At 44.1% G+C, this 22,771-nt stretch overlaps 1 long non-coding RNA gene across 1 annotated transcript; it reads left to right on the top strand.

Moving 5' to 3' along the window:
• Positions 1-5,541: 5,541 nt before the first annotated feature.
• LOC309533319 lies at positions 5,542-18,440 on the top strand. Its single transcript, XR_014220112.1, has 3 exons — positions 5,542-5,793; positions 16,481-16,581; positions 16,666-18,440. It is a non-coding gene; the product is annotated as an uncharacterized lncRNA (long non-coding RNA).
• Positions 18,441-22,771: the final 4,331 nt, after the last annotated feature.

The raw sequence follows: 22,771 nt of genomic DNA on the forward strand, positions 1-22,771 counted from the left end.
TGCAGCATTGCACATGTGGCATCAGGGCATTGCATGGTGTTGTACACGGCCCCCCTCAATCATCCTAAAAAGATGGCACCTTCATTTAGTCCAGACCATCCCATATTTACAGAAGCCGTCCCAGCTTCTGATTTGATCCCAAAATGTCCCATTTTTCCTTAGGACATCCCTATTTTTATCAAAGAAGGTTGGAGGGTATGGAATTATCAGATCCTGAGCCATCTGAAGGCAGCCCTGTATAGGGAAGGTTTTTTAATATATATATATATATAAGTTTAATGTTTAATTATATTTTTATGTATGTTGGAAGCTCCCCAGAGTGGCAACCCAATCAGATGGGTGGGGTATAAATAGTATAATTCTTTTTCTTATTATTATGGAATAGGACGTCCCTATTTTCGTCAGATAAATATTGGAGGCTATGCAAGTTGTTTCTGCTTGACTTTCATAACTTTTCTAAAATGGCTTGCATTATGTCCTTAAACTTTGCACGTTCCAGGTCTGGTTTTGCTGATCTGCATCCCCCCCCCCCTGAGCTTTTAACTAAATGAACATACTTAAATAAACTGCTAGTGGGAATGTTGACTCCATGTCCTTGCTCAGAACAACGAGGACTGGAAAGGAACCAATCTGCAAAGGTCAACACGTCTTGTTGGGAATACATTGTTCGCGGTAGAAATTATTTCCACTAGATCAGGTGTGTGTGGTATATAATTAGCCGAAGCACAACAGATAGGGTTGGCACGGCACAAGCACCCTGGTCAAAGAGGTTCCTTTGACCCGTGAATTTTGAAATAAATATTTCTGTGTTATAAAGGGAACAGAACTATATATCTTTCTACAAGGCCCAGGATCCTGTTCTCTAAAGGTCTGTTATCTCCAGTGTTAAATTTAACCTGCTTATCTTTGTCTCCTGGCATGTCACAATACACCAGGCAGCACTCGGTATATGTTTAGCGTGAGAACACAGAACAACAGCCAGTGATATGTTTTACAGATTGCCTGAATTAATTCAGATTTGACCATCATTTAATTTGCTCCACAACTTCTTTGGCTGCTTTTTCCTGACTGAAATGTGCCCTTGACTTGTAGTAGTGCTTCTTGCCTGCCTGGGTGAAGAAGAAGAAGAAGAAGAAGAAGAAGAAGAAGAAGAAGAAGAAGAGTAGTAGTAGTAGTAGTAGTTTGGATTTGATATCCTGCTTTATCACTACTCGAAGGAGTCTCAAAGGAGCTAACATTCTCCTTTCCCTTCCTCCCCCACAACAAACTGTGAGGTGAGTGGGGCTGAGAGACTTCACAGAAGTGTGACTAGCCCAAGGTCACCCAGCAGCTGCATGTGGAGGAGCGGACACATGAACGCAGTTCACCAGATTATGAGTCTACTGCTCTTAACCACTACACCACACTGGCTCTGTCTGTGAAAGCGTCTGTCTGTGTATATATATCTATATTTATATATTTTTGGGTCCCCCCAAGCGTGTCTCTGGCCCCACAAACTAGGGGAAGTCCAGCCAGATGGCTGGAGTATAAAATAATAATAATAATAATAATAATAATAATAATAATTATTATTATTATTATTATTATTATTATTATTATTATTATTATTATTTCCCAGAAAACTATCCACAAGGCAATGTGGCCCCTGGGTTTAAAGTGGATTGTCATCATAAGGAAGTTGATTCAGGCATCAGATGCTTTGGGATGGTGGTGATAACAAGAATCAGCAAGGTTTTGAAGGGCACAACTATGTGTGCTATCTGGGCCGGTCTGTTCCGCATATTTTCCAATGCTACCTATGGATGTGCTAAAGGATATTGTCCTATCACCCATGTTGAAATACAATTCAACCAGGCCTCCTCCAACCCGGGTTTGGAATGCTCTACTCACCATTACCAGGTCTAGAGCTTTTTCAGTTTTGCTCCTCTGGGCTTGTGAACTTCCTTATTGCACTGACTTCCAATTCTTAAAAAGAATTTAAGAGACTAGTAATCACCTATACTCTATACTTCTATACTCTATTCTTCTCTGCCTTGTCAGGCATAGAATTTGTATTTCCTTGTACTTAATGCTGAATATCAACATTCCTTGCTTGCCAAGGCGATGGACATTTTATAATATGTCTGCTTACTACTTGGAAAAAAACATGGAACTTTTTTAGCTCAAGGCATACTATCTAGTTAAAAACTGAGGGAACCAGTCAAACAGAAGTTAATGCCATTAACAGCATGAAAGTGTTGGGCAAAAGAGGATTTTGACTATTAAGGTCATAAGTTGTAACAGAATTAAAATTTTCTTGCAGGAAAAAACAAAACAAAACAACAACAACAACAACAACAAGGGGCAGACCTTGGTATTTCAAATTTCAGTGGTGCCCTGTGTGGGGCAAAAATTTGGCTCCCCAAGCCTCGCACCTCAATTTAATATGTCATAGTTATGACACCTTGTGGCAACCCCAAGGCTGGGTGCCCTGGGCGGTAGAACCAGTCGTACTGCCCTAAATCCAGCTCTGTTGAGGAAGGATACAATTTGTGCATCTCCCCACTGGGATAGATGTGTATAAATGATTTTGATTGAGACTGAAAGTCTTAATCAGCTGTGATTCCTGTTCCTGCTTCTATCTGATTGTCACATCTGAAACAACCAAAATATTACTTATTTACTCGTTTACTTATTTACTACTCCTACTCCTAAATTAATAAAATTATTACCCATTGCTCACCAGCAGGTCCTAGGGAGAGTGACAACAATTCAGAATTAAAACAGATTTACAGCCACAAGAATTCTCATTTGTTGCTAGAAATGGATCGTTTCACTGATGTCTTTATCAGGACAGCTTTTGAATTATTTGCAGTATAAACTTTGATATCAAAAATATCCCAAGCAGTCATCAGACGAGTCTTTTATAGAGATGTATGTACAGCTCTTTCCCCCCATTTCCCCCAAGTGTTTCAGTCCTCGTGCAAGTCTCCTTTTGCACATTGTGCCCAAAAGCTATAAAATAGGATTGCGTATCAGATCCATTTTTTCCAGATACCACACAATGTCTTGTCCAAGCTTAAGTGCTGTCAAAATACATGTATATATATGAGAAATAGTATTTCATCTAACAAAATGTGCCAGCCCCTCTCACTAATCTTCATTTATATACAGGATCCTGCTTAGCTCTTCTAAGGAAGTCAAATCATGGATTAGATTGCTCATTAGGGCTTAAGTGTGAGAGGGAGTGGATTTTGTCTAGCATAATGAAGGTAAAGCTGGGAAGCCTGAGAGACAGGAAATAAAATGCAATGAATGCAGTGAATTTTAAACTGAGACCAGGCAGAACTCTACATGCATATTTATTCATTTGCTGCTTTATTCGTTTTTTGTCTGAAGTGCCCGCCTCCCCAAACCTAGGTACATAGGCAGTGGCATAGCGTGGGTTGTCAGCACCCGGGGCAAGGCAAGTAATTTGCGCCCCCTCTGCCTTAGGGGCAGAGAGCTGCGAGTGCGAGCGCCCCCCCAATGTTGCGCCCGGTGCGGCCGGCCCCCCTGCACCCTCCACGCTACGCCACTGTACATAGGAACCAAGGCTAGTCAAGTTATTTTTGCATCTGAGGTGGAAAATCCCGTAAGCACTTCATGTGCAAGGAAAACATAAGAAGTGCCTTGCTGGGTCAGCTGGTGGTCCATCTATTCCATCATCCTCTTCTCACAGTGGCTAACCAAGATGACCATGGGAAGCATGCAAAGCAGGACCTCAATACAGCAGCATTCTCCCCATTTATGATCCCCAGCAATTGGTATTCAGAGCTATACTGCCTCGGAAAGTGGAGGTGGTAGAACATACGATACAGTAACAATAAACTATATGACTAACAATCTGCTTGCTTTTCATGGTACCCAAACTCAACTGCCTGAAATGGCCACCATACTTTGCCTAAGGGTAGGGCTGGCCCACATAAGTGCTCAAGCTGAAACTACAACTAATCCAGAATGTGGCAGCTAGACTGGTGACTGGGAGCAGCCACCGAGACCATATAACACTGGTCTTGAAAGACCTACACTGGCTCCCAGTACGTTTCTGAGCACAATTCAAAGTGTTGGTGCTGACCTTTAAAGGCCTAAACGGCCTCGGTCCAGTATACCTGAAGGAGTGTCTCCACCTCCATCGTTCTGCCAGGACACTGAGGTCCAGTGCCGAGGGCCTTCTGGCGGTTCCCTCGCTGCGAGAAGCCAAGCTACAGGGAACCAGACAGAGGGCCTTCTCGGTAGTGGCACCCATCCTGTGGAACGCCCTCCCACCAGATGTCAAAGAGAAAAACAACTACTAGACTTTTATTTTTTTTTAATATAATATTTTTTATTGCTTCTTTCCAGGTACAAATACCAATCAAATATACAACAAAAGCAACGATACAGAAGAAGAAAAGAAAGAATTAGAAAAAAGATTCATCTTTCCAAAACAATTTTTCATGGTCAACCGAACAACTACTAGACTTTTAGAAGACATCTGAAGGCAGCCCTGTTTAGGGAAGCTTTTAATTTTTAATAGGTTATTGTATTTTAATATTCTGTTGGAAACCTCCCAGAGTGGCTGGGGAAACCCAGCTAGATGGGTGGGGTATAAATAATAAATTATTATATTATTATATAATGTTGAATTCTGCACCATAATCTAAATCCTATGCAATTTAACGTGTGGAAAATACATTCATATCAGACTTGGTTATATCTTATAAATTCAAGTCAGCCTTTCCCAACCTGATACCCTCTAGGTATTTTGGATTACAACTCCCATCATCCCTGACCATTGCCATGCTGGCTGGGGCATGATGGGAGTTGAAGTCCAAAATATCTCAAGGGAACCTGGTGCAGTCATTAGCATTGCACCAGAACAGAGAATACCTCCTAAAATAGGAACAGAAGCTTATGGCATCCAGAGTTTTGTGATTCCTTGTTTCCATAATCCCCATTCTACTTTTGGTCCAGCTAAAGTTTATTCTGTTTTGGCCTGGTGATAAAAGTGAAATGACACTCAAGATGAAAGAGTTAAATATAAGTCCTCCATTTTGGAGCAAAGTTTTAAGCAAAGCTTCATTTAATGCCTAATCCCAGTGAGAAAAAGCATCAAGTTTGTGGTTATATCCGTGCAGGGATAATTTGCATGATGACATATACCGTAGCTCAGGGATAGTCAATGCTGTGTCTTCTAGAGGTCATTGAACTACAACTCCCATGCAATGGGATAAAAGACATTGCGAAAAATTTGGAAGTGACAAAAAGAAATTAGAAGAGGGAAGGAGGGAAGTCAGCTCATAGGAGCAAATTACAAATGTAAAATGTAATATAATATGTATTTAAAGTGTGAAATTTGGAAAACTAATAAAGATTATATTGGAAAAAACCAAACAAATCACAACTCCCATCATGCTTGACCATGCTGGCTGGGACTGAGTTGTCATCCAAGAACATCTGAAAGGCACCGTTTTGACTACCTCTGCCTTAGCTGTATTAGAGTCATTATAAAAAAGGTATCAGAATTTGCTTGACTGACCAGCAAAAACACCACATGAGAATTCTCAAAGCTCTGCTCTACGCTCATAATGGACAGAATGACCTGTAAAGTGTAAGGGCCCAAATTCCTGTCTTTTCCAACCATTGAATGCAGATAACTTACCCTAGTGAAAGAAGCAGGTGCAGTGCATTCCAGATTTTGCTCTATTTAAAGCTCCAGAAGCCTCAGAGATGTAACAGCAGAGTCGAACGTTAGTTCTGCTTAGACACACAAGAGAGGAATGGAAAAATCAGGTATGGTGAAAAGCCAAAATGTTTTAGAATTGTTGATCACCTGTGTGCAAGCCATGGATAAGAGCTTAGTCCTTCCTCTTTAAGTTTGTAGTTGGGCTCTTTTATTTTTAGGGTACTGCAATCTCATTTATTAGCAACCTAGTCTTGTTTTCCATTGGATTATTTAAAAAGTGCTTTTTCTTTCTTCTGCATTACTTTGATTGTTTGGTAATTCTACAAGCATCCTTTAGTAGGAGTGAGTAGCTGAATGCTTTTCCTTTCTCAGCAGAAAGCTAAAGTTGCTAGCTCTACGGATGAACCCAATGCATATCATCTTAAATGGTACTGTGATTTAAATGTAGCTACCATGCTGTAAAAATTAAGTTTGAAAATGTAGCCAATGTAAGCATAGTATAGTATGTACCTTTAAGGAGAATTGAGCATCAAAATTCTGTTTTACATTGCTTCTGATTATCGATTAATAATAGAACTTGAAACTGTGAACAGATTTCTCTTTTAGTTTCAATAGCAAGTAAGACAGAAATTTGGCATTTAATATTTACTGACACTTTCTGTACTGTTTTTTTGTACTCCTCCCCGAGTGGAGATAAACTTAGATGAAAGTTGCAGACTAAAACATGATGCTCTGTTGTATCTTTGTCTTTATAGCATTCACTTGAGCCCCTTGCCCAGCAGCAGATGACATGCTGGGGCTCTTCTGTTCCCCTGGCCAGCTGTGTATAATAATAATAATAATAATAATAATAATAATAATAATAATAATAATAATAATTTATTATTTATACCCCGCCCATCTGCCTGAGTTTCCCCAGCCACTCTGGGCGGCTCCCAATCGAGTGTTAAAAACAATACAGCATTAAACTTCCCTAAACAGGGCTGCCTTCAGATGTCTTTTAAAGATAGGATAGCTGCTTATTTCCTTCATATCTGAAGGGAGGGTGTTCCACAAGGCTGGCACCACTACCGAGAAGGCCCTCTGCCTGGTTCTCTGTAAGATGCCTCAAGAACATCTTATAGGACGCTTATGAAAGCCTATGAGATGGCTATGAAAGCTGCTAAGAAATCTTACTTTGCAGCTTCCATTGCATCCGCTAGCTCTCGCCCGGCACAACTTTTTAGAATAATTAGGTCAATAACGTCCTTAGGAGGACAACCAAATTTAAGCACAAATTCGACCCACAGCTGTGAGGCATTCACGAGCTTTTTTGCGGAGAAAGTCCTGTTGCTCCGCCGTGACCTCCCTGCCAATTTAGATACAGTAACTGAACTGGAGGCCCCTCGACTGACTTCAGGTTCAGTGTTGGACCATTTCGATCGGATACTCCCTACTGATGTGGATAGATTCCTCCAAGTTGGTAGGCCCACCACCTGCCTCCTTGATCCGTGCCCGTCTTGGCTGATTAGGGAGTGTCCAGATGTTGTGCGGACCCCCCTGGTTGAAATTATCAATTTGTCCCTTGACACGGGGACATTCCCAGGGGAACTGAAGGAAGCAGTGGTGCGTCCACTCTTAAAGAAAACTTCATTAGATCCCTTAGACCTATCCAATTACCGCCCAGTTTCAAATCTTCCATACCTGGGTAAGGTAATTGAGAGAGCGGTTGCAGAACAGCTTGGTAGGTTTCTGGAGGAAACATCGGCATTAGATCCATTTCAGTCCGGTTTCCGTCCTGGTTTTGGGACGGAGACGGCTCTGGTTGCCCTAACAGATGATATCCGTAGACAACTGGATCGAGGCGGGTCAGGGCTGCTGATCCTTTTAGATTTGTCAGCAGCCTTTGACATGGTCAATCATGATCTTCTGGACCATCGCCTCGCAGACGTGGGGATACAGGGCATAGCCCGTAACTGGTTGTGCTCTTTTATCTCTGGTCGGGGACAGAGGGTGGCACTAGGGAGGGAAATGTCATCACGCCACTCCTTGGTGTGTGGAGTGCCGCAGGGCGCAATTCTCTCCCCGATGCTTTTTAACATCTTTATGCGCCCCCTTGCCCAGATTATCCGGAGCTTTGGGCTGGGCTGTCACCAATATGCTGATGACACTCAGCTCTATCTGCTGATGGATGGCCACACTGACTCGGCCCCGGACACACTGACCAGATGCTTGGAAGCTGTGGCTGGATGGTTTCGTGGGAGCCGATTGAAACTAAATCCTTCGAAGACAGAGGTCCTATGGCTGGGTCGGGATGGTATGGGGATGAGGGACCAACTCCCTTCTCTTGAGGGGGCCCAGTTAGTGCCATTGCCTTCCGTTAAGAGTTTGGGTGTAATCCTTGACGCCTCCCTTTCCATGGAGGCGCAAGTTACAGCAACAGCCAAGGCGACATTTTTCCACCTTCGCCGCATCAAGCAGTTGGTCCCTTACCTTTCCCGCCCCGACCTGGCCACAGTGATCCATGCGACAGTCATCTCCAGGCTTGACTACTGTAATTCGCTCTATGCGGGGCTGCCCTTGAAGCTGTCCCAGAAACTCCAGCGGGTACAGAATGCTGCAGCAAGGCTCCTCACGGGGTCTCTGCCATGGGAGCATATTCATCCAGTGCTTTACAAGCTGCACTGGCTCCCGGTGGAGTACAGGGTCAGATTTAAGGTGCTGCTTTTGACCTTTAAAGCCCTTCACGGCCTAGGACCCTCGTACCTACGGGACCGCCTCGCCTGGTATGCCCGACGGAGAGCCTCAAGGTCCATAAATAACAACACCCTAGTGGTCCCAGGCCCTAAGGAAGTTAGATTGGCTTCAACCAGAGCCAGGGCCTTTTCAGCACTGGCCCCAACTTGGTGGAACGCTCTGTCTCATGAGACCAGGGCCCTGCAGGATCTGATTTCTTTCCGCAGGGCCTGTAAGACAGAGTTGTTCCGCCTGGCCTTTGGCTTGGAGCCAATTTGATTCCCTCCCCCCCATTTTCTTTTTTCTTTTCCTTCTCCTGCAATGAGGCTACATTTTAATATTTTAATGTTCCATTATTTTAATGTTGTATTTTATTTTTGTTTTTAAGTTGTAATCATTCATCTTGTTTTTATTATTGCTTGTAAGCCGCTCTGAGCCCGGCCTTGGCTGGGGAGGGCGGGGTATAAATAAAAAAATATTATTATTATTATTATTATTATTATTAATCTCACTTCTTGCAATGAGGGAACTGCCAGAAGGCCCCCGGCGCTGGATCTCAGTATCCGGGCTGAAATATGGGGGTGGAGACGCTCCTTCAGGTATACAGGATAGAGAGGGGTGTGGCGGTGGTGAGGTTGATGCAGTGCAAACACAGCAATGGAGCCAGTAAAGTGCTCCTGTTGCCTCATTTGCAATGTGCCAACCTTGCCACCACTAACCCTCCCCCTCTGCATCCTGGTACGCTGCAGCAACTGCGTTGGAGGGAAGTGAGCGATGCAGCCTCCCCACGCCATCCGATACTGTCCTTGCTGCTACTAAACGTTCATCAGGAAGACAGGATCATTTTTGTTGCAACAAGCATCCCCTCCCCACCTAGGCTTATTTTTGTGGTTGGCATCCATTTGTCTTGGGAGACAATGGAGGAGTGTGCCTTTGGGGGTGAAGTCAAACCATTGGAGAGCCACAGCGCTTGCTGTGGCTCTAGAGCAGGGGTCTGCAACCCGCGGCTCCGGAGCCGCATGTGGCTCTTTTACACCTTTGCCGCGGCTCCGGGGCGGATACTAGCAAGGGGAGGAGGCGCATTGTGCGCCCCGACACTCCCCACTGTGGCGGGCGCTGTACTGGCTGTGACGTCGCATGGGGCGGTGCGTGCGTTAGTCACGCACCATCCCGACATCACCTTCCCGCCCGCCCGCCCACTACATTGTAAGGGGCATGTATGCTGGTCACTGCATTGAAAGGGGAGTGAAGAACACACACAAAAAAGGTAACTTGTTAATTTAACGTTTATTTCTATGAGGAGGAGTAATTCTGAGGGGTCAAACAAAGAAATAATAAAAAAGTGACAAAAAAGTTATTTTTATAATGACGAGTTTTGCGGCTCCCAGTTTTTTTTTCTTTGGAAATGGGTCCAAGTGGCTCTTTTTGTCTTAAAGGTTGCAGACCCCTGCTCTAGAGACTATTGCGGGAGAGACATGTTTCGTTGCAGCTGGGGCAAATGAAGGCGTCCGGTTGTGCTGCTGCAGACGCACCATGGAATTTCTTCTCTGCGCTCCTCCCAGTGGTCATTCCTGCTCTGGTCACTGCTGTGGATACGTGGCCTACTTGTTGCAATCATACCTCCTTAAAAAAAATAAAAATCATTTATTTGGTTTTTCAGATTAACATTTTACATTCACATCTCCATCATACAACAGAAAAACAAGATTCCAAAGAATCTCTTGGACTTCCCTCTTCCCCTTTGTGGGTCCTATTGTAAATCATTTCCTCCTGCATCTTTTATAATAATCCAAATCTTTTATCTCTACATTGTTTCCAAAATTCACCATTAAACTACAAGTGATATTCCAATCGTACTAGCAATTAGCTTACAATGGTCTTTAAGATAAGTTATAAATTCCCCCCTTAACTTACTAAAATTTTGGTTTTCCTAATTTCTGACTCTTCCGGTCATTTTAGCCCTTTTGGCACAGTCCATTAAATTTATCTGCCATTCTTCTTTGATAGGAACTTTATCTTCTTTCCATCTCTGGGCCAATAATATCCACGCAGCCGTGGTCACATACATAAATACTATTTTCTGCTCCCTTGGGATTTCGGCACCTAGGATTCCTAAAAGGAAAGCTTCAGGTTTTGTTGCAATCATACCTCCTGTTACCTAGGAGTAAGCGCCACCAGTTTCAATGGGCTTACTTCCAAATGGGCATGTATAGGCGTGCACTGTAACTTGGTAGTTTTTATGACCGTTTTAATTATTATGTTTTTGTACTGAAGTTTTGTTAACTGAGAGAGAGAATGCACAAATGTCATCGCTGGAATGAAGAAACCAATGAACTCATTTTATGTATTACCCCAGAGGGAGTGGCTCCTGGGGATATTTATTCTGGCAACCTGCACTGATGTCTGCCCCATTTATTTGTGTGCCATTGGCAGGCCTTCATGCCTTTAACGATTCCCCTGAAACAGTATCTCTCCCAGCCAGCTGCTCATTGCCTCATGACATATGGTGGGTGTTTCAATGTCTCTGACTCTTCTCCTTTCATTGTCTTCTTTCAGCTAAATTGGATCTCGGTTAAAGAGCATGTTTTACGGCTTTGCTCTCTTAGAACTCTTCTGAAGGCAGCCCTGTTTAGGGAAGCTTTTAATGTCTGATGCATTACTGTATTTTAATATTTTGTTGGAAGCCGCCCAGAGTGGCTGGGGATGCCCGGCCAGATGGGTGGGGTATAAATAATAAATTATTTTAATTGTTATTTTTATTATCATTATTCTGCAGTTTTCCACCACCCTGTTAAGGAATATTAAGTTAATAACTCTTTTTATTATTTAGATAGGTAGATAGATATAGATATAGATATAGATATAGATATAGATATAGATATAGATATAGATATAGATATAGATATAGATATAGATATAGATATATAGATATAGATATAGATATAGATATAGATATAGATATAGATATAGATATATAGTTATATAGTGCTTTCGTAGATTTTCACGGGTACAGGAATGCAGGTTTTGGTGTCTTCGGGTGTCTTCCCGTGTAAGAGTCGGGGTGTCTGGGCGACGTTTCGACGAGGTCTCACTCGTCATCTTCAGGCTGGTGCTTTCGGCTTCTTGTTACTGGAACAGAGCAGAATCTGGTGTTTGAGTTCCTATAAATACTGTTGAGGGGTGTGGTGTATAGCCTCCAACGTTCTGGGCAGAGAGGAAGTTCCTAGATTAGTGTGCCTTTTCTTCTTTTGTTCCTTAATTACTTGAGGGATATCTTGAGTGAAGCCATCGAGATAGAGAAACACCCTCACAACATGAACAAGCGTGACGACACGTCCCGCCTGCCAGACATCTGGAAATTAGCCCTCCCCACAAAAACCGACACCAGAACCAGAGGCACACAGAACGCCGTCACCAATCAACCACACCAGACCCAAACCCAGACCCTCTCCACAGACATATTACAGACTCCATCCAGTAGCCAAACTATAGTGGCACCTCCGGATGCTGCACCCCCCTGCAATCCCTACACAGATATGGCTGGCACAAGGCACAAAATCACAGCTCGCCCCTATACACGAAGCCAAGCCAGAGCACAACTAAATGCAGCACAGCCATCTTCTCAGAAAAACTCTTCACAAGCTCAAGAGGTCAAGACACGAAAGCTTTAGCAACTAATCTACACTTAATGACCCACCCAGTGGTATTCAGAATATCACTCATGAAATCACTCAAGATATCCCTCAAGTAATTAAGGAACAAAAGAAGAAAAGGCACACTAATCTAGGAACTTCCTCTCTGCCCAGAACGTTGGAGGCTATACACCACACCCCTCAACAGTATTTATAGGAACTCAAACACCAGATTCTGCTCTGTTCCAGTAACAAGAAGCCGAAAGCACCAGCCTGAAAATGACGAGTGAGACCTCATCGAAACGTCGCCCAGACACCCCGACTCTTACACGGGAAGACACCCGAAGACACCAAAACCTGCATAGTTATATAGATATATAGATATATAGCAGCCTGCTTCCCGGAGCGTCGGGCGCCCTGAAAGCAGAGCGCCCGGCGCTTCGGGAACACATCCGCAGCGTGGGGAGCCTTGCAGGAGTTCCCCGCAGGGCTCCCCACGCTGCAGATAGCAGCCTGCCGCCCGGCCGGCGAGGCACCCTGGAGCAGAGCGCCCCTCGCGCTGGGCAGACATCGGCCAGCCCCACAAGCTCGGGGGACAGCAGGGAGGCGCAGCGCCGCCACCCCGCTGTTCCTCGACCTGGTTCGGTTTCCCCGACCTGCTTTTGGGGGGGAAATAAAGGAAATTTTCCCCCCTTTATTTCCCCCCAAAAAACTAGGTGCGTCCTATGGGACGGAGTGTCCTATGGGACGAAAAATACGGTATATATATGCGAGCACAAATTAATGCCATGGTGATGAGCCGTGTATGTAAGGTTTGCATATTGCAAAAATGTCTGCAAAGTGCATTGCATTTCTGGGTGCTCTGTGCACCCTCAAGCAGTAGGATCCTTCCCAATGATGCACAGGTAACTCAAGTTTAGCCTGTGTTGCAACAGTGTCCAAAATAGTACCATTACACTGTGTCATGCATTCTTGTGATGAAATTGTTTGCTTAATGAATAACACAAGACTGCCAAGAGGGAGTACTGCTGTACCAGTCCCAGAGCTTCCTTCCTTCCTTCCTTCCTTCCTTCCTTCCTTCCTTCCTTCCTTCCTTCCTTTTTAAAATAAATATCAAGCCCTCGTAGAATGAAAGTTATGAAACAACATGTTCAGGCAACATTCAGAGCAATTGCTTTCTGCAATATTAGGTTGTTCCCTTCTTTCGTTGTATTTAACCAGAGTTGTGATTGCTTCTGGAATTCCCTTCTCCAAATAACAGAGAAGGGATTTCCCGGTTCATTTTGGGGCTTTCCTTGCTACGTGTGGCTCTAATTTTTCTCTGGATTCAAGCCACGTGGTACTGCCAGATGAAGCTTAGTCTGAGGCAAGACCTGATAACATTAACCTTGAGTTCTTTGCATGGTTTAGGGTTGACGGGACCCTTGTACCTTTAACAGCTTTGTGGCACACAGACATTCAACTGTGTAAGTTTGATTAAAAAATAATAATCAGAGATGGAGGATTTCTAAAGGAGCTGGGCAGCCACCTGAGACACCTGACAGGGCAGCCATGTGAAAATTCCAGGCAAATAACACAGTACCAATAAGTCTGCAGTGACCTCATGGCAGAGGAAATCAATTTCAGCTGCAGTCTCTCAGCCTAACCTACAGGGTTATCGCAAGGATAAAGCAGAAAGGAAAAAAAGTACATCACCTTGAACTCACGGGGGTGGATGGGATAGATGTGTAATACACTAATAAATACACAAGGAGACCTGTGGAGTGAGACTTTTTAAATCGGCAGCGACTGAATTGATGTTTTATTTTATTATTGCTTATACAGCTAGACGTAGTTGGGGCTGTTATGGGCAGGGAACAGGGGAGAACTATAATTATTGGGTATTTGTTCCTACATTCAAAACAAATAAAATAAAAGATAAATAAATTGGCAGTCCTTTCAGTGGGCAAAAAGTGAAATCTCTTCACTGTACATAGTAATGACTATGGCTTATATCACCCTCCTCTTTTAGCAACCAAACTAAGCTTCTGTTTTGCCCACTATTAGCAAGCAACATGTCCGGTACAAAAATGGCGTCAAAAGGTGATTATATAGTCCCCAAGCTCATTGTTTTTAATTGTTAGTTGTGAGGTGGTTTTAAAAGTGTGGCTTTAATCAAGGTTCATATATTTACTTTGTAAAATTTATACACTGCTTGGTTGTAAAAAAACAAAAACCCATCAAAGCGGTTTACAGAAGTAAAATTATAGGTGAAAACGGTTAAAAACAACCATTTAGAAGATTAAGATGAGCAGCAAACCAAAAACAACATTCATCACCATTCCACATATCTATATATGCTGTTTATATGCTGTTTTGATTTGTTATACTGGTATGTGTGTCCCACCCTGGGGCGATACAGCGAAGGAGAGGTTATAAGTATTTGTAACAATAAGTAAGTAGATCCTTTTGGTTTCAGTAGGAGAAATGTTCCAGTTACAGATAGGTAGCCGTGTTGGTCTGCCATAGTCAAAATAAAAAAATTCCTTCCAGTAGCACCTTAAAGACCAACTAAGTTAGTTCTTGGTATGAGCTTTCGTGTGCATGCACAATCAGACATCAAGAATCACAAAACAGAGAAACACTTCAATCTCCCAGGACATTCTATACAAGATCTCAAAGTAGCTGTTTTACTACAAAGGAATTTCAGAAATAGACTGGAAAGAGAAGCTGCAGAATTGCAACTCATTACCAAACTTAAAACCATGGAGAGACCTGGTCTCAACAGAGACATTGGATTCTTATCTCATTATACATGACTAGCCATTTTTCACCTTCTCACCCCTTGCCTTTTCCTGTAAGACCTATTGCAGTCGTTAAGAGTCGTCAACAGGCTCATCTCAGCTATCTGCCAATCACCCATTCCCACCACCCTTCTGAGTAATACCCCTCCCCACCTTCTCACTATATAGAAGGATCTGGCAACTTCTGTTTCAGTGTATCTGAAGAAGTGTGCATGCACATGAAAGCTCATACCAAGAACTAACTTAGTTGGTTTTTAAGGTGCTACTGGAAGGAATTTTTTTAGTAAGAGAAATGTAAGCAAGTGCTTCCTCCGTGTTAGGAAACTGAGTGGATCATAAAGAGTTTGGGTTTGTGGGGACTTGGATCAGAGCCAGCGCCAGACTACTGATACTCGCCCAATGAAGCTGTGTCGCATTCTCCCCCTGCCCCTCCTGCTCTTGCTATGGTTTCCTTGAAAAACTCCTCCCTGCCAGGCCCCAAAGTAGTCATTTTAGCAATGGGCAGGTGGAGACGCCACCTCTGAATGTGAGCCAAAGTTAGCTCTCTTTTGCAATGGCAGCATCTTAACTTACCCCCAATGAAAGTCTATGGACTAAGGGTCAATGGAATCAACAGCTTTCATGGATCTACCGTATTTTTCGCTACATAAGACGACCTGGCCATAAGACGCACCTAGTTTATAGAGGAGGAAAACAAGAAAAAAATATATTCTGAATGAAACAGTGGGTGTATGATTTTTGTGGTTCATGCTGTGGCCAAAGATATGTGATCTGATTGTGAATTTGGGGTGACCCAATGTAAAAATCCTGAGGATCCATGGGCTTTTACCTCCCCCCTCCTAGGCAGCCTCCGCTAGCGTCCCTTATCTCTCTTCCGATCCCACCGATCAGATGTTTTCTTTCAATACTCCCTTCCTTCTTGTTTGCCTTAGTGTAGTGACTTTTCCTTAGCTGGAGCAGTTTTTTGCTCCTCCTTTTCTTCTAATTTCTCTCCTTATTGCTTTAGTCTTCCTGTTTTCCCCTTTTGCAAGTTTGCTGTCCTTACCTCCCCCCTCCCTGGCAGCCTCCTTTATCTCTAGCATCCTTTATCTCTCTCCTGGATCGGCAAATGATCAGCGGCTTTGTTTCAACACCCACTTCCCTCTTTCAAAAAAAAAAAAAAAAAGAAGGAAAAAAGAGAGAGAGAGCCTGATCTGCTTTTTGCCCCTGGGCAATTCGGCTCCAGGGACCACGCATTTGCTCCATAAGAGGAACAGACATTTCCACTTACTTTTTAGGAAAGAAAAAATTGTGTCTTTTGGAGCGAAAAATACGGTATATGGCAGGGCATTGCAGTTCGGATGCCTTAACCATCATGGTGGATGGCATGAATGCTTGGCTCCCAATGTGGTACTTCCGTCTGCTAAGGCAGAGAGCAGTGATTGGTGGCACAGCAGAGCTGAGCCACAGTGAAACTCTAATTCCCTGGGACCTTTGGACAGTTCCTGAACTGACTGACTGCTGGTGGCAGGCCTGACTGGGCTGGCTGGCTGGCTGGGAGAGGTATCCTTTTCTAAACCTTTGATGGGTTCCCAGTCTCTGGAATCAAAATATTCCTCTTAAAGACCTTCATACGTTATGTCTCCAGCCACAATGTGAATAAAACCTTTATTTTCTTTCTTCAGAGACAATCCCGTATTCCACTTATGTTGTACCAGCCCTCCTCTTGCTTGGGTGGCTTGCAGGGTGTGTATTAATGGTTTGGTTTGTCTTCTCTTAAAAGAGGGTAAGTATGTCCTCCCCCACGTGTAGCAGAGAAGTGTTTTCATGTCATCACAATAATTTATTAACTTGTGTTTCTGTTCTGCAGGAAAGAAGCCTTTGCAAAAGAACTTCGGGAATTGGAGGAAGAAATGCCTATTTCTTGTTTAAATATACTGTGCAATCTACTGTATGTTACAATGATGACATGACATATACTCTTTGTCTGCAAAGTGCTTAATGCAGAACTAATAACCAAAGCAATTTTGTAGCCTTTAAGAAACTTTTGTATTAAAACTGAATTGGATGTTTAGGGTTAGAATGCTGTTTGTTCATCTCTTGCTACCAACTTCATTTTTCAATGTGCGTATTTTAATGTGTGTATTCAAAGGCAATATAAAAATTCTTCCTTTGCCCTGGTTATGGTTGCAAAAGTGGGGTTAAGTGTTGGCGCTCTATACCTCTGAACAACTCGTCACCCTATCATTATAATTTTTTTCCAGTTATTCTACACAACTGAGGTATAACTCTACCCAGTCAGTAGAGCATGGGGCTCTTAATCTCAGGATCGGAAGTTGAGCCCCACATGGAGTGAAAGATTCCTGAATTGCACGGGGCTGGACTAGTTGACCCTTGTGGTCCCTTCCAGCTGTTTTATGATTCTGATTCCGTATCCTAAGATTTGCTTCTGGTGCACGTGGGGAACCTGTGGTCCTCCGGATGCTTCTCAGCTACAATGCCCTTGCCGTTGTGGTGTAGTGGTTAAGAGTGGTAGACTCATAATCTGGGGAACCGGGTTCGCATCTCTGCTCCTCCATGTGCAGCTGCTGGGTGACCTTGGGCCAGTCACACTTCTCTGAAGTCTCTCAGCCCCACTCACCTCAGAGTGTTTGTTGTGGGGGAGGAAGGGAAAGGAGAATGTTAGCCGCTTTGAGACTCCTTCGAGTAGTGATAAAGCGGGATATCAAATCCAAACTGCTCCTCCTCCTCCTCCTCTTCTTCTTCTTTCCTGGCTGAGGTTGATGGAACTGGAGTCGAACAATATCTGGAAGGCCACATGTTTCTGGACACTTTCGCGGTGTTCAAACATAGTTCTAGGAAACAGAGCTATTTAAAGTGCGGAAGCCTGATCTTTAAAATAGGACAGAGGATTCTGGGGGCACAGGTGTGCATGACTAGGTGGGAAGGGTAATATAATTTGGAATACATTTAACTAGATTTGGTTTTTGTGAATTAAAGGCTAACCAGAAGAATGAATTTTAGGCAGATTGGTAAGAGAGCTAATTCCCAGTGCCCTTTGTTTCAATTGAACTTCTACCATACAGTGGTACCTCAGGTTACATACGCTTCAGGTTACAGACTCTGCTAACCCAGAAATAGTGTTTCAGGTTAAGAACTTTGCTTCAGGATAAGAACAGAAATCGGGCTCTGGCGGAGTGGCAGCAGCAGGAGGCCCCATTTGCTAAAGTGGTGCTTCAGGTTAAGAACAGTTTCAGGTTAAGTACAGACCTCCGGAACGAATTAAGTACTTAACCTGAGGTACCACTGTATTCCTATGGTGTAGACTGGGAAATCCTTAAACACACCCACACTAATGCCATGGACAGGACAAGACTTCCAATCAATAGTCATGACTCCACCCCACAGAAACCCCTTGCTCTTAAACTTTAGGCTCATTGCCCAGGAAGACTATTTTTCTCCCAACAGGACTCCCACTATCTGGTGTTTTTGAGGAGTGCTGCCCACCTGCTGTGTTGCAGTGCATGGAGTGGAATAATCATGGAGAGAGGCTTTTCATGCCAGCCTAATCACTTGTTCCATCTCATTGTTTTTCTTTCCTTTTGTTTCAATAGCCCTCTGTGTAAAATACAGTCTGAAGTCAGAGTCCTGTAGTGATTTCATGCTCCTTATTGCAGCTTGTAAAACAGTGATTGAATTGCCCCCCCCAAACTTCAGGCTTTTATATACATTATTTACACAATGCGTCTGATTGGCTGATTCTTCTTCCCTCCTATAGCCTGATTGGTCTTTTCCTGCAGGCCAATCAGTTGTTTCATTCTACGCTCCTACCACCCTAATAGCCCGATAAACTTCTTCCTGGAGCCTGATTGGTCTTCTCCTGCAAGCCAATCACTTCTTGCATTCTAGGATCCTACTTGCCTATTGTTCTAGGATCCAAGGTTAGTACATAACATGCACCTAGCACAGCCTAGCCTAATTAACAGTAGTAAGTTCCAATGTACTTTCTCTGGGCACAGGACTGAATTGCAGTTTAAGACTCCAAAACACGTCCTGCACTCTTTCTTGAGACTGTTGAAAATTGCAGACTTGCTGAGATTCTTCCATTGTGACTATTTCACTTAACAGCCAGCCTGAAGAAGAGTGCTGGAGGACTCAAACGTTTGCTCGGTGTTCCAAGACATTCTAGTTGGCTCCAATAAAGATATGACACTAGCATGGCTATTTCACACCTGCCAACATTCTTCAGATGAAAATCAGGATGCACATCTCTTGGTGCTGCACTGCTGCATGAGCCAGTGCCTGATGGGAGCCATGACATTCCTTCCCTGGAAGCTGAAGGCAGAGGAGGAGAAGTGAAGGAAATGCCGCCTAGGACTCTGGTTCCTGGAAGCCACTGCACATCAAGGTGCTGGTGGGTTGGCGGCTACTTCCGCTGTGGCTGCTTCTGGAAATCATAGTTTCTTCCTCTCCACTCTTTTGCTGAGGGAGAAGGAAGGTGAAAGGGCTTCTGTAATTCTGGGACCATGCCAGGAAAATCAGGACACTGGAAGGGTATGATATATTAACTAGAGACAGCAGGAATTCAGTCTGGGACTTTCTGCAGGCCAGTAATGTGTTTTACCACTGAATTATGGCCCCCCTTTTTAACAAGCTTTCTTAAATTAAGACAATTGGACCTTCTGATCCAGTACTGTGGCAAGGATAATGAGTGGGGTGCCCTCCAGATGCTGTTAGACTACAACTCCCATCATCCATGACCATAGCCCAGGGTGGCTGAGGCGAATGGGCATTGAAGTCCAACAACATTTGGAGGGCACCTAAAGGACATAAGACAGGCATGCCAAAAGTCAGTTTTGGGAGCCTAATCTGGGCCATCCATTGGTTTAATCCAGCCCCTGTGGGTAAAATTGTAAAAAAAAAGCTCAATTTGGATGCCCTCACACATGTTCACTTCATCAAATTTGGCCCGCTTTGAAAAAAGTTTGGACACGCCTGGCATAAGAGGAGCCCGTTGGATCAGACAGTCCAATCTAGTCCAATATCTTATACTGGTCAACCAGATGAATGCGGGAGACCCTCAAGCAAAAAGCACGTACAAGAAATTCTCTCCTCCTGCAGTTTCCATCACTGCCTCCATGGTATCTACCATTAATCTATGGTGACCACCATCTGATTTTTTCTATTGATTTATAGCCCATCCCTACACATTCTAGGGACGCGGGTGGCGCTGTGGTCTAAACCTAGGGCTTGCAGATCAGAAGGTTGGCGGTTCAAATCCCCATGACGGGGTGAGCTCCTTTTTGCTCGGTCCCTGCTCCTGCCAACTTAGCAGTTTGAAAGCACGTCAAGTGCAAGTAGGTAAACAGGTACTGCTTTGGCGGGAAGGTAAAGAGTGTTTCTGTGCGCTGCTCTGGTTTGCCAGAAGCGGCTTAGTCATGCTGGCCACATGACCCGGAAGCTGTCTGTGGACAAACATTGACTCCCTCGGCCTATAGAGCGAGATGAGCGTACAACCCCAGAGTCATCTGTGACTGGACCTAATGGTCAGGGGTACCTTTACCTTTACCTTTATTACCTACACATTCTATGATATCAGTTTGAACAGTATGATTTCTGACTCATGGAACTTATAAGGCATTTATAGAAGAAATTGTACACCTCAAACCATTTTGCATGGTGTTTCATGAAAAACAAGATCAGCACGACACTACATTGCAGCCTTTCCCCCATTTGAATGACTGGTATAGTAATCGTATTGGCCACTGTCTGCCACATGGTGGGGCTGCGTGTTTCTAACATCACTTTTTGGAGCAATGCATCTGGTGCAGATCAACCAGTAGATGGCGCTGCCTTTGCACTCAACGGCTGCTGTGCAACAATTAGCAAAACGCAAGGAGGTGTTTCATTTCCCTCTGTTTTATTTATGGACTCTGGAGGCTATAATTAAAACCCCATAAACTGAAACTGAAGTGTGAGGAAAAGAGAGAAAATAGTTTGTTGATGTGAAAATGTTTTGCTTTTCACTTATGCCCTGCTAAACGCAGGAGGGGAAACACAGATAAATTTTGAAAACACACACACACCCCCCCACACACTAATAAAACCACAACAAGGAAGTGTTCAAAAGGCAACTCCACACTCTTAAACATATGTTAATCCTTACCATGTATTTATATCTCTCTCCACACACACCTGGAACTTCCATAATGTATATCACCAAAACCACCTTGTTAATGGTCACAATGTCAATATTTTGTTTTATATCATTGCAACTGCTCATTATACATTTTATATCCCTTGGACCACTTTTTCCTCTTTCTCCTCCCACCCCAAGCTGTATATTCCTGACAATTTAGGATTACACTTCATGGGTACGATAGAGAGGTCCCTAATCGAGGAGTGAGCAGATACCAAATTTGCAGGATCTTGTCTTTATACTGCAATCTCGTGGATGCTGGTCCATTTGGGTAAATGGGGAACTTCCCTACCAACTTCACTCTGCCTCAGCCAGCACCTACTTTCCTGTCATCTCCCCCCTCCTTAATCTCAGTGTTACCTGAGTGAAGAATTCAGCAGGGAGGTAAAGGTAAAGGGACCCCTGACCATTAGGTCCACTCGTGGCCGACTTTGGGGTTGTGGCGCTCATCTCGCTTTATTGGCTGAGGGAGCCGGCGTACAGCTTGCAGGTCATGTGGCCAGCATGACTAAGCCGCTTCTGGCGAACCAGAGCAGCACACGGAAACACCGTTTACCTTCCCGCCAGAGCGGTACCTATTTATCTACTTGCACTTTGATGTGCTTTCGAACTGCTAGGTGGGCAGGAGCAGGGACTGAGCAACGGGAGCTCACCCCGCCGCGGGGATTTGAACCGCCAACCTTCTGATCAGCAAGTCCTAGGCTCTGTGGTTTAACCCACAGCGCCACCCGTGTCCCTCAGCAGGGAGGTAGATGAGGACAAACTAGGATGAGTTGGCTCTGCCTGTCATTGGTTCTAGCCTCACCTACTGTGGTCCTCCTGTTTTCTGCCCTACCAGTAAATGGCATGGAAGACTGGTGGCTTTTCTTTTCTTTTTAAGTCATTTCAATTTTCTTTGCATCAGGTGGGGGCCATAGCTATTTCTACAACACACGCCCTTCCTATTCTGCTGCCCACTAACCTGCCTGCTGAGCGACTTTTTCACAGTCAGTCCTTGTTGCGCCGGCTCCATTCTCAGAAAAGCCCACACAAGATTCCTTATTCATAGCAAAACAAAAGTGTTATGTCTCTGAATACCAGTTGTTGAGAATCACTGGCAGTGGGCAGAATGCTGCTGTGCTCATGGCCAGATTGCAGGCTTCCCACAAGTGTCAGGCTGGTGAGAACAGAATGCTGGACTAATAATAATAATAATAAATTTTATTTATACCCTGGCCTCTCCGGCCAGAGCCGGGCTCAGGGCACCTAACACCAATAAAATCACAGTAAAAACATAATACGGGAAAAAGAGAAGGGTGGAAAAAACACCAATTTAAAATACAGGTTAAAATGCAGCCTCATTTTAAAGTAGCCAATAAATCAAGACCATAAGGGAAGGGAAACATAAGGGTCAGACCGAGTCCAAACCAAAGGCCAGGCAGAACAGCTCTGTCTTGCAGGCCCTGCAGAAAATGTCAAGTCCCGCAGGGCCCTAGTCTCTTGTGACAGAGTGTTCCACCACGTTGGGGCCAGTGCTGAAAAGGCCCTGGCCCTAGTTGAAACCAATCTAACCACCTTGAGACCTCCAAAGTGTTGTTATCTGTGGATCTTAAGGTCCTCCGCGGGGCATACCAGGATCCAGCAGGCTCCTCTTGTGTTCTTTATGGTGCTTCCACTTCTGAGATCTGTAGAAGCCTGGCCTTGCTTTAACAGGCCTTTATTCTGCCCCCCCCTTCTCTGTCTGCATTGGCACTGGCTTCCAAGCCTCCATCTGTGTATGAATCCTGCTGCTACCCGC

Source organism: Podarcis vaucheri (genome assembly GCF_965113315.1).
Source record: "Podarcis vaucheri genome assembly, chromosome: 5".
NCBI classification, from domain to species: domain Eukaryota; kingdom Metazoa; phylum Chordata; class Lepidosauria; order Squamata; family Lacertidae; genus Podarcis; species Podarcis vaucheri.